Raw genomic sequence first — 10,696 nt, forward strand, 5'->3', positions numbered from 1 at the left:
AGGGAGCGTAGCTACGCAAGCCAAGCGTAGCTAGGGTGTGTAGTTACGCTAGCATGCGTAGATAAAACTAGAGGGAAGACAAGAGGGGCTTCAGATGCATAGCTATAGTGCGTAGCTACGCACCCCATTTTCTATTAATAGGAGGCGGGAAGAGAAAATTTGAGCAAGGTTTTTGAAGCTTTGATATTTTAGAGAGAGAAAGGGTCAACACCCACATCTAATATACTTCAAGGTATGATTTTTTGGTACATCTATGATGTTATAACATCATTATATGTTAGAACTAACACATACATGGATCCAATCCATAAAAATTCACTTGAATCGGGAAGAATCACCAAGAACACCAAAGACGAGATTTTCTAGGGTTTCCTTCAAAAGGTAAATTCTTCTACTCCAACCTCATTTATGAGATATAAATGAGTGTATATACGGTATTCATGATATTAAATGAGATTGTTTAGTTGTTTATAACCCTAATAAACTATTAAATACTATAAACGAGATTGTTAAGAGTGGATGAACACATTTGGTAGGAAAGATGAACCTAAGTACCTATAGTAAAGGCCTAAATGGGTCTTGTTAGGTATTGTTGAATAACTCTTGACTCGTGTTGGATATAATTGTGTAGATTGTGATTGGTTGAATACCTTGGATACTTGTGGTAAAGTTTTGGGTGCATATTGAGGTACGTTGAAACCTACTACTTCATGGAGTTTTTCCTCCAAATCGCATATTGTAAAATAGTTTAGAACTTGGCTTCTAGTTGTGGATCCTAGCTCTTAGGGATGAGCGGGTTGGAATTACACCATTTCTTGCATTACAAATGGTTAAGTATTATTCATGAGTTATTTTACGAAAAATATAAAGTGTAAAATTTTTGAAATATCTTTACATGTTGGAGTGGAACTTGTTGAAATAAAAAATAAATTCTCATTTTGTTAATTCCTTTTTACATGAAATTGACGAAGATTTTTATTTGATTTTTGTTCAAATGGTTGGATCGGTTATGAACAAAGTAAATTGATTTGAAGTAGATTTCTTTGAGGCTTATAAGCTATGAATCTATTTTAGAAAAGTCAAATATTTGGGGAGTTACTAGTGGAAACCACCGAGATTGGTTCGAATTTTGAATTCGTTACTATGGAACTACATGTACTGGTGTAGGGACACATTCCAAGGTTGAGCCGAGGTTTGTGGGATAAAGTCCACTAATTTATGAGCAAATGGTCATTACTAAATATAATGAAGTTAAGTCGACTCGTACGGTACTACGGGAAGCCTCCTGAACAAGTAAGATCAAATATTTGTGGCTAGGTTGATTACCAAGTGTTATTTCTATTATATCGGTATCGGTATAGGGATCTCACTAAAGGTAAAACCTCACATGATTTTGGTTGAATTTAAATGCTAAAGGAGATGACTTTGAATTATGTTTTACAATATTGTTTCATCTCCTTGTTTAACTTATGAATTGATATAAATGCTTCCTTGTTATATCAATGCTTTGCATATCTCTTGATCTTCTTTTTTTATCTTGTCCCACTCTTTGGGGAAACGGTTCATGATTCATGCTAGGCATGTGGAGCTTAGGCCCTTCAGCCAAATTTTCATTTCTGTTTTTAGACACCGGTTCTAAGCAGTACGAGCCTCGTAGATAGGACAACTCCACATTTCCAGTTGATACTTTTGGTGAGGCTCCACCCTTACTGTCGTGGTATAACATTTGCTTTATGCTTTTGGATCGTCGGGGTCTATCTCGGTCGACTACATTCATTCTGTGTCATAGAGATTCTATAGATAATATTAGTTTATTCTTTTGAGTTGTATACTATAGTTACTCATATGGCATGCATGAATGAACAATTACATTTTTGTATTTTGTTTAATGAAGAGAATTATTTTAAAGGTTAATTTTCATGCATGGATTTTATTGTTTAACATATTTATATTTCAAAAGGCTTTCGCATGCATAAAGGAGAGCATTTATATATGGGTTTGGTTCGCTCGGGTCGGTAGTATGCCGAGTGTCGGTCACGTGGATCTTAGGTCGTGACACGTACCCAACATCTCACTATAGCGACGTGCAACCAGATCCACACATGTTGTTGTTGCGGTGTAAAACCCGATCCGAACATCATACTCGTGACGGCGTGCCACCCGATTCACATATAAAACTCTTCATAGGAATACCCATCTAGCTAAAATGCTCACACTCACTAGACACATGTACATCAATAATAAATACACCAAGTGCATAAACATAACCATGGGGAGACGGATAGCATAAAGCATTATGGAAAACGCCAAGCACGACTAAGGTGCAATAAACAAATAAGCATCAAAAGCCACCTCGCTCATATAACACCACAAAGCCTACATAGGAGCACAACACGCATGTAAATAATTAAGTTGCCTAACAACTCACATAGCATAAAAGGTTAACGCATGAAACACATGATGACATGTATAACATCCATTATACTCGATGACTCCTTCATGGACAAATGCTGCTCTGAATAAATAGATTCGAGCTATTGTAGAATTCACCTTCACCTTAGGCCTACTAGTGGACCTCCAAACTGATTCAGATCATACCAAAATAGGTATAGAAATACTACTAATGTCTATATAATCTATGTAACACTACATGCATACCAGATATTGATATAGAAATACTCCAAATCGTTTTCAAAATCCGCTACAAAACTCAATCTTTAGCCACGCAACAAACCCAAAAATCCGTAGGCATCACACCTTAATCTTGAACCCACCAGAATCATCCTTAAGAGTCGCCCACTCTAACCTAGTCCCAATATATAGCCAAACAATCCAAAATGACTAGTGCTCCATTAGCACATGAATACTCCAAATTACTAAATGAATCATTTCCCTTGCACATCACATCCACAAAGGAATATCAAATCTGAGTCGTCCTACAACCTCCCCCCCCCAATAAATCGATAAGGCAAAATGTAACACACATCTATCAAATTCGTTTCAAGTTACCCCTGATGTCCTCCTACTCAAGTCATAACTAATTCGCCAACGTATCGAAATCCAGAAACTATAAAAACATATGATCATATGACCCAATCATCAACGGTAGACTCCCCTAGTTGGCTTTAAGCTAGGGGCACTACTGGAAAATAGGCCTATGGAAATAATTGTTCTGGCAACGGTTATAAAACCATGGCGATAGAGTAGATACTGTAACGGTTATAACCGTTACAATTGCATTTGGATGAAATCAACACACTTTAAATATTAAATCGTTCCAATTGACACTTAACCGTTACCATAGATTTTTTTTAATAGGAACGGTTTTATAAACTGTCCCAATAGATCTATTTCTAGTACCAGTTTTAGAAAAAACCCACAGCTAAGAACCTTCAAAGCGGTCCTCGTCCCCCCCCCCCCCCCCGAATTTTGCTAAACCCGCCAACATAACCCCTATTTCCTTTTATTTCTTATATATTTTATTAATGTAAATAATAAAAGATTCCATCCATCTCCCCCACAAAACTCACACTACTGTCGACACCTCCAAAGCTCTCAAATACCCATTTTACTTTGAAAAATCATCATCTCTTTTCAGTGGCTAACCCTAAATTCCCAAGTACCCAAATCGATTGCTAACCCAAAACTCCCAAATCCCCAAAGTCCCAAAATCCATTTGTTTTACGCGAAGGAGATAAAGAACAGAGGAATAATTTAAAGGAAGCGATTACATGTGAAAAAAATATTTCAATCGCGAGAATTTTTCGACCCAAAAGGCAATCTGTGATAAATCAACTTCAGGTAATTTTTCTTTTCTAATTTGGGAATTTTCTTCGTTAATCGCTCTTTTTTTCTTTAAGCTTTATGGTGTGAGCAGTGTATATGATTTCTTTCGTTCTGTTGACGTTTTGAACCCAAATTATTTGGGTTTAATTTTCATTTGCGTATGGATAACGTGGGTCAAAATTTCTTCCGGTAAATATTGTGAATTCTTCTCTGAACTAAGGCCGTCCAACGGGACGGGGCGTCCCGTCCGGCCCGGCCCGTCCCACTTAATTCTAAACAGGATCGACCCATATTAAACGGGACACGGGATGGGACGGGATGGCCATTTCGTCTCGTTTATCTTATCCCATTTCGTCCCATTTATCCCGTCCCGTCCCGCTTGTCCTGCATTCTTTCTTTTTTTTAATTATAGCCGTTGGGCAACGACTTCAATTGCAAAAATAGTCGTTCCCAACGGCCAAAAACAGCCATATTTGCCCCTCCCCCCCCCCCCCCAAAACTTTTAATATAACCACTAAGTTTATTAAATTATACTTTGGCCTTATTTTCTACTATAAATACCTTCATCCTTTTTCATTTTTTCCCACAAAAGTCAATCATTCTCTCTCAAATCTCTTACATTCTATCTATATTATTCTCTCTATTTTCTCAAAATCAAGTGATAAGTTTCAAGTATTTGGGCAAATATTTGGAGCAACTTTCAAGCTTCAAATTAATTCGTCAAATATTTGGAGCAATAGTTTGGGCAATTTCTTCAAGTTTCAATATTTAATCACAGTGCACTCGTTCCATCTCTTAATTTTAATATATATTTTTTGTGCATCATTTTAGTGCTTAATTTTTGTGTTTACTTTACGTGTTCTATTTTTTATTTCATTTGTGTGTTTAATTTTTATATTAACTTTTTTTTAATTTAATTTCGTATTTAAATTATGGCACCTAAAAATGTATTTGACGTATTTAAAAAAATTAGTAAAAAAAAGCAATAAAGGTGAAAGTAGTAGTAATCCTAATCCTAGTCCTAATCCTTACCCTTCTTCTAGAATTAGAAAACATATAGATGAAAGGACTCATATTGATGAAACTTCATTTTTCCAACCCATCGCATGTTATAATATTTATTTCGGAGTACAACTAGATCATGAAACTTTACAAAGACAATTTGGCAATAATATTTTTGTTGAGAACGAAGAAAATGAGGATGAAGAAAATGAGGAAGAAGAATTAGATGAAACACCCACTAGTCCCGCAACACAAGCTCCAACTCATAGTCAATCTCGATCTGGAGCGATGACGGCATGGAACTCATGGAACATTAATCAACATTGCCAATTCCAGAACAATGTCTAAGAGAAATTATAGATAAGTTACAACGAAGTTATATAGGAGCTTACAAATATTAGTATGATAATTTGTAATTGGCTACTAAGAGGCCTAGTTCAAACAGAACCCTTCCTAGAAGGTGGCTGTGTAGATTAGGTGCTATTCAAAAGAATTATATTTGTATGTGAGATTTGAAAGTTCTATTAATAAAATAAAAAGCTCTAAGCGTTGAATTTTTTTTATGAATTGTCTTACACTCTTACTTAGTTACTTAATAGCTTGAAATTATATTAAATAAGTTATAACTCTATTATAAATTTATAATTACTAGAATATTTCATTACAAGTCTTTTATTTTAATATTTTATAATTCTTTACTTAGTTTCCTAATTTTCGTTTAACTTTTAAGTTTATTAAATAAGTCAAAAAACTAGCCGTTGCAAACTTTAAAAACTTAGCCATTGTCAAAAAACTAGCCGTTGCCAAATTTAATTCTTAAATAATTTTTATTTTTTTTAAAACGGCACTTAAGGCCCGCGAACCCGTCCCATCCCATTTGTTAGCGGGACGGGATGGACCTACCGTTTTGTCCCGTTTGTCCCGTCCTGTCCCGCCACCGTTCCGATTAAATGTTGTCCCGTCCCGTTGGACAGCCATACTTTGAACTAAATTTCTCTGGAAAGTTACATTGAATTTCCTGTTGCATGAGCTATTAATCTGGGTAGTTTGGGTCCAAGTTTGATTTCATACCTATGACAAAATTAGTTTAATCTTTGTCATTGCTGATTTGATTTGTTGGGAGAAAATTGGGGAGAAAATAAATTGAAACAGTATAATTAAAAGAGAGGTCTATTTGTGAGTGTTTATTAGAAGCTATAAATTTGGATATAAATAGAGCCCTTTGAGGTTCTCTGGCTAAAGTCAACAATTATTTTTAGTAATAAATCTTGGATTTCGATCCGAGTAAAGAGCAGTTCGCTGATTGAGTTGTAGTTTAAAAATAACAAAATTATACTATTGAATTATAGTTTGTAGAACTATAGAATTATTTTCTTCCATGTCTGCTGTATACATTAGAGCTGCTATTGAGCTGTAGCTTGTAGATGTAACGACTCGACCGGTCGTTTCGGGAGTTATAGCCCCTTTTCCTCCATTTCTGTTTCCTTTATGCTCTTAAGCTATATTATGATATACCAGGTTAGTTGGTTCGGGCCCGGAGTGGTTTCGGAGTGGAATGAGACATTTAGACTCTTATTTAGAACCTTAAGTTGAAAAAGTCAATCGGATGTTGACCTATGTGTAAACGATCTCGGATTTGAATTTTGATTATTCCGTAAGCTCCGTTAGGTGATTTTGGACTTAGGAGCGTGTCCGAAATGTGATTTGGAGGTCCGTGGTAGAATTAGGCTTGAATTGGCAAAATTAGAAATTTGGCGATTTCGGCCAGTAGTGAAAAATTTGATATCGGGGTCAGAATGGAATTTCAAAAGTTAGAGTAGGTTCGTAGTGTCATTTGTGATGTGTGTGCAAAATTTGAGGTCATTCGGACGTGGTTCAGTTGGTTTCGGTATCGGTTGCCGAATTTAGAAATTTAGAAGTTCTTAGGCTTGAATCCGAGGGTAATTTGATGATTTGATGTTGTTTTCAGTGATTCGAAGGTTCGACTAAGTTTTTATGTTGATATATGACTTGTTGATATTTTTGGTTGAGGTCCCGAGGTCCTCAGGGTGATTCCGGGTGGTTAACGGATTTGTCGAAGTTGGAAAATGCAGCTGAAGCTGCTGCTACTGCTATTTTCGCACCTGCGGAAGAAAGAGTAGCAGGTGCGAGGCCGTTGGTGCGTTTAGGGAAGCCGCAGATGCGTAAATAGAAGGCCAAGGCTGGAAATGCAGGTGCGAAGAATTGGCCGCATTTGCGCACCCGCAGGTGCGAGGCCTTTAGCACAGACGCGGAAATGAAGAGTTGGGCCGGTTCCGCAGAAGTGGAAATGTTACGCAGGTGCGGAACCTGGGGTCGTATGTGCGGAATTGAGGGCTTAAGTGGTTCTCAGAGGTGCGAGGATTTGACCGAAGGTGCGGTTCCGCGGGAGCGGACATATGGCCGCAGGTGCGACTGTAATGGGCAGAAAATCCCGAGCTCGTGTGTTTTGTCTTCATTTTCCATTTTTGGATTTGAGAAACTGGGGTGAGAGGCGATTTTTCGAAGGTTTTCAAGGAGCAACGTCGGGGTAAGTGATTCTAGCCCATAATGGTATAAATTTCGTGAATCTATGGCCTTGTTCATCATTAATTAGTAGAAGTTTGGAGTGAAAGTAGGGGGTTAGGGTTTGGAATTTTTAAGAGTTTAATTTAAGGATTTGAAGGATCAAACGATGTCGGATTTTGATGAATTTGGTATGGTTATATTCGTGAGTGAATGAGCTTTCTAGTTTTGTAAATTTTGTTGGATTTCGAGACGTGGGCCCGGGGGCCGAGTTTGAGCCAATTTCGGATTTTGTTCTAATTTTGTAGCTTTTCCATTAGAATTCATTCCATTAGCGTATATTGATGGTATTGTACTGATTGTCAATAGATTTGGAGCATTTGGAAGCCGAGTCCTGAGGCAAGAGCATTGCGGGGTAGAGATTTGACCGGTTTGAGGTAAGTAACGATTGTAAATCTAGTCCTGAAGGTACGAAACCCCGGATTTTGTATCATTCTACTATTTTTAGTGACACACATGCTAGGTAACGGGCATGTGGGCGTGCACTGTTGGGGATTGTGACTTGGTCCGTCCCGTAGCAACTGTAAAGTTGCATACTTTGTTGAAACTATATGATACTTATATGTTTTAGAAAGAGTTTCTGTAAATTGGGTTGAATGCCATGTTTGGGCCTTGCGCCAGTACTGTTTGGACCCTTAGGGGTTTTTTTCTTACTATCCTCTCAGTGTTTTCGATTGAAAAATCTATACTCAGTCATGTTTATACTTGTTTATCGCATAACTCAGTTTTATGACTCTATTTTGATGCATATAAATGTTTTAGGCCGAATGCCCTATTTTACTGAAATGCCCGAGGGACTTGAGAGGTTTATGACTGAGTGAGGCCGAGGGCTTAGTTTGTGAGGATATTTATGGGATTGGGCTGCACGCCGCAGCATGTTGATATCGGCCAAGGGCCTGATTTTGAGGATGAGTGTGGATCGGAGCTGCCCACCTGCAGAATACTTTATTATTATAGCACGTGAGTTGTCAGTGCAACAAGTGAGTTGTCCATGCAGATTATAGCATTTGGGCTGAAGGAGCCCCTCCGGAGTCTGTACACACTCCTAGTGAGCACAGGTACCTACTGAGTGCGAGTGCCGAGTGCTAAGTGACTGGGAGGCATGAGTGATTGTGAGGTATGCCCGAGTGGCAAGAGTGATGGTGAGGTATGCCCGAGTGGCACGAGTGACTGTGAAGTTTGCCCGAGGGGCTGTATATGAGTGATGTTTTGCCCGAGGGGCTGTTTATGATCTCATCATTTTTGCTCACCTTTGCATTTTTCCTCTATTTAAAAACTGTTGAAAAATATCTTTAAATAATTTTTACTGGAACTGGGTTTAAACGAGATATTTTGATTCAAACCCTGATTTTAAAAGCATGTGGTATTTTACCGAGATTTTCTGATATGAACGTTATATGCTTTATTGCTCGTCACTACTGCTCAGTCTTTATTAATTGTTGTTACTTATTGAGTTGGCGTACTCACGTTATTCCATGCACCTTGTGTGCAGATCCAGGTGTAGCTGGACATGGTAGTGGTTGTTGATTATTTTGGTTGCAGATTTTCTCGGGGATAGCAAGGTAGCTGCTTGGCGACCGCAGCCCCTGCTCTTCTCCCTCTTATCTTCCTATAGTTGTATTTAGCTATTTTCCAAGCTGAGTTAGCCTTGATATTGTTAGACATATTGTAGTAGATGCTCATGACTAGTGACACCCCGATGTCGGGCTTTTCCTTCCGCACTTTTGTTTTGATTTGGACTCCTTTGCGAAGGTTTTTATGTTAAATAGCACTGAAATTATCTTTGAAATGAAAATATCTGTTTGTTTTGGAAATGAATCGGCTTGCCTAGTTTCACGATAGGCGCCATCACGACAGGGGTTTGTTTGGGTCGTGATAGATTGGTATCAGAGCCTAGGTTACATAGGTTTCACGAGTCATAAGCGGGTTTAGTAGAGCCTTGCGGATCGGTATGGAGACGTCTCTACTTATCTTCGAGAGGCTACAGAACCCTTAGGAAAATTTTACTTTCTTGTATTCTATCGTGCGAAATTGATTCAGCTTGAAACATAACTCTTTGAATTCCTTCCACGCATTCGTATGCGCACATGAGCACTCGATATCAGTTGTGCATCGCCGGCTTGTGATTCTATGAACGAGGTTCGATATGTGTATTATGTGTTTTGGTGATGGGCTAGTCTGGAGGACTTGAGGCCAGGTTTAAATCATAGTTTTGGCTCGGTAGCTTCAGTTGCAACCTGTACATTTGGACTCATATGTCCAGTAATGCCGCTACGAGTGGAATTCGTGGCTCGATGAGCGGTGGAATGGCTTTGTGATGAGTATGATGTAACTGCGGGATGTGTTAAGATGATTTGAATGTGATGAGAAGTGTGTCCTTGAAATGTAAAGGAAGTCCATTGGGCGCTTGATTTTTGTTTATATGTGACGTACGGTCTCGAGTGTGAATGTTTTGAAGGATCTTTCACGTTATTAAATTTTGGGGCAAATTAAATTCTCATGTCTTGTCAATGAGTTTGGACTCAAGAAGAGTAAGTGATTGTGTAGTAATTGTGGTTGCGATAAGTGATTGTGTAGTAATTGTGGTTGCGAATGGGTATTTTTGATGTTGATGGCTCGAGAAAGATGATTTTCGGAGAGACTTAGAGTCGGTAACATTTTATTGGTTCAGGTGCGACAGAGATACATTTCGATTTGATGCAGCAGTTGGGTAGCAAAGTATGAGGGAAGACATGACGGGAAGTGTTTCGTGGTGGTTGAAGTACTAGCAGGTCAAGTAGGAGAAGTAGAGGTTGAAAAATTTCTTAAAGGAGATGATTTAACCGAAGTAAGAGTGGCAGATTAGCATATGAATTCACTAGTGGGGTAGTCGTGCGCCTTGAGAAAGTGTAGAATGGTTTGGAATCGTGTTAGTATATGAATCGGCCTGCAGACTCTATTTGGAGTGATGATTAGTGTACAAAGGAAAATTGAATATGGCAGAAATGAGTGTGTTTGAAATGAATAGAGGCGTGAAGATATGATTATTGTGTCAGGTGCAATATGACTTGAGTTTGGAAGGTATTGTTGACGTACAGTTGATGTCAATAGGGAAAGTGCAGACTTATACAAATGGTGGGCGAGCATGAACTCAGGAGAATTTACGGATTTAGTGGTTGTTGCACTCAGTGCAGTGTCATTGGAAGATGTCGGTAAGGAATTCCGCATATGGGTTATCTCCTGTGTGCAGCTAGCGGTGGCATGATGTTGATAAAGCTTTTGCGAGGAATATTACTTGCTACCCGGTAGGAGGTCGCGTGTGTGATTTAGGCTAGAGATTCAGAAT

The 10,696-nt window shown here is 38.5% G+C and overlaps 1 long non-coding RNA gene across 1 annotated transcript; it reads left to right on the forward strand.

Annotated features, from left to right (window-relative positions):
• The first annotated feature begins 3,507 nt into the window (after nt 1-3,507).
• On the forward strand, nt 3,508-9,135 carry LOC142176694 (uncharacterized). The gene is made up of 3 exons (XR_012705427.1): nt 3,508-3,801; nt 7,681-7,748; nt 8,864-9,135. It is a non-coding gene; the product is annotated as an uncharacterized LOC142176694 (long non-coding RNA).
• The last annotated feature ends 1,561 nt before the right edge of the window (nt 9,136-10,696 follow it).

Source organism: Nicotiana tabacum, chromosome 22 (genome assembly GCF_000715075.1).
Source record: "Nicotiana tabacum cultivar K326 chromosome 22, ASM71507v2, whole genome shotgun sequence".
NCBI classification, from domain to species: Eukaryota; Viridiplantae; Streptophyta; class Magnoliopsida; order Solanales; family Solanaceae; genus Nicotiana; species Nicotiana tabacum.